Below are 2,362 nucleotides of genomic sequence, written 5' to 3' on the forward strand. Positions count from 1 at the left end.
TTCCTGGTATGACGTCACGCGGGGCGGGGCCTGACTTAAAGGAACCCCAGAGGTGAGCAGAGTGCTGTGCTGCTGCATGTGATGACAATGCTGCGCCAGCTACACAGAGCGTGAATCACAGGGCTGTCATGACCCATTTATAATGCAGCACAACAGCTAAGTCATCCACTATTCTTAGCAATGCATAGTAGTGTGTTGCCTGGTTTTATATGCAGCTGCATGAGAATAAAAATTGTGCCTAACATATTTTAGGTATCTCTGAACAGCCCTCCCTAGGTTTTATTGGATTTAGGTCTGGCCTGTAGCTCACCTCCTTTTTCCAGGGTTTTGGAAAGTGACTAGAGCTGTTCATAAATCTCTCCACCTAAAATCCCAATTCCAGCTGAAGAAAAGCATGAGACTGCCACCGCCATGCTTCAGACAAGCCTGATTTCCATTTTATCTTTGTTCCTCAGTCCGTGTCCATTTCTAATGCTAATTAGTCAGCTAGATTGTAAGCTTGGGCGCAGGGTCTCCTCCTCCTATGTCACTGTCTGTCATTTGCACCCCCTATTTAATGTACAGCGCTGCGTAATATGTTGGCGCTACATAAATACTGTTTAATAATAATAAAGCGCACCTAGAAATGGCAATACATGAAATTCTGCAAAAGAAATGTAAAGCCAGAGGAGTATCCCATAACCCAGGGGTGTCAAACCCAAGTACACAGAGGGCCAAAATTAAAAACTTAGACAAAGTTGGGCAAACCTTGAAATTTAATAAACTTGAGGAAGTTTTTCCTTCTCATTAGATATAAACCCTTGTCATATGGAAACAGAGGATTCGCTTCACATTCAATCTGGAACAAGCTTACATTAGAGAAAGAGGCATAAACATTCTCTATTTGTAGCCTTCTGAGTTACATTTCAATGGTCCATGCCTTGGAGTAGCAAGGAAAAATACAGCTGAGGGGGAGTGCTGGAAATGCCAGACTGGCCAATGCGGAGCTAAATCTTATGAGTGGCCCGCCCCTGAAACTCCCTCTTCATTGAAATAGCGCCGCTTCTAAAATTCCCGGCAATATTTGCGTCTATAAAACAGTCCAATGGAGGGCCATGCATAGGCAGAGAGTCCGCTGGTCTATAGACGCAAGTGATGCCGGGAATTGTAGTAGCGGCGCTATTTCAATGCAGCGGCGGGCCAGATCTACTCCATATTTAGGATTCCTTTGGGGGCTAAAAAAAGCATGTTGGGGGCCAGATTTGGCCCCTGGGCCAAGGTTTGACACCCCTGCCATAAGGTAATGGGGATCATGCCAAAATGTGGGCAAAGGTTAAGGGCCGAAGACATATACATATAGGAAGAAGCTGGTACAAATATCTCATGTATTTCTGTATTCTTTACATGAGAAATCTCCTCCTGTAGTATGATTTCAGCTGAGGGAATTCTGATTGGTTGGCATAGGGATCGACACTTAATAATGAAATCTCCTAAAAAGAGCCATTGTGTTGGATGGCTGCAATTATTGAGTAGGGCTCTTTTGTCTTCCTTCTATAAATCACTTTTGTTCTCTTCCCCTGGAGCAGTCTGAGTTCTGCTGCTATAGACACCGGGCGGGCAAACTGACCCTAAACTGTCTGTCATTGTGAGTTGTCAGTGTGAGTTGTCAGTGTGAGTTGTCAGTGTGAGTCACTGTCCTGAGTCTTCATACATTACATTATATATATATTATTATATATCATTTTATAAGACACTCATTAAAGCGTACCTATACTCACAATTTTCGCTTTAAATAAAAGGGTAGACAGCTCTTTAATGTAAAGTGAAAATTCTGTTGTTTGGTTTTTTTAAGTGCAACACTCTTTTTTTTGGAGAATGAATGGGAGCACAAAGCCTTCCGGTATACCTACGTCACACATCCCGGGAGGCCCTTGGGTGCTCCTTCTGCGCATGGCCGAGCATCTCAGGCATGCGCAGAAGGAGCCTTTTCGTGAAAAGGGGAAAAATTGCCGATCTCACACATGAGCAGTGAGATTGGCAAGTTTTTTACCAACCTACATCACCCGATCTTGCCCCTGGGTTGGGTGATGTAGGAGGAAGAACCCAGAAGATGAGGCAAAGATGGCGGTGCCTGGAGTGCCGGCCTGAAGACGGATCCCAGGATGACGCGGGACCCGATGGAAGAGACCTCCGGATGGATCGGACTGGCCTTGAAGGTTTGTGTGTATTAAGTTACAAATGCCAAGAATCATAGCTGATGTGATACAATCCAGGCTAAACAAATGATATACTACTAACTATATATTTATATATATATTTATATATATATATATATATGTACTGCCTGGCCAAAAAAAAGTCACACACTGTATGATTATGGCAC

Source organism: Pyxicephalus adspersus, chromosome 2 (genome assembly GCF_032062135.1).
Source record: "Pyxicephalus adspersus chromosome 2, UCB_Pads_2.0, whole genome shotgun sequence".
Lineage (NCBI taxonomy): Eukaryota > Metazoa > Chordata > Amphibia > Anura > Pyxicephalidae > Pyxicephalus > Pyxicephalus adspersus.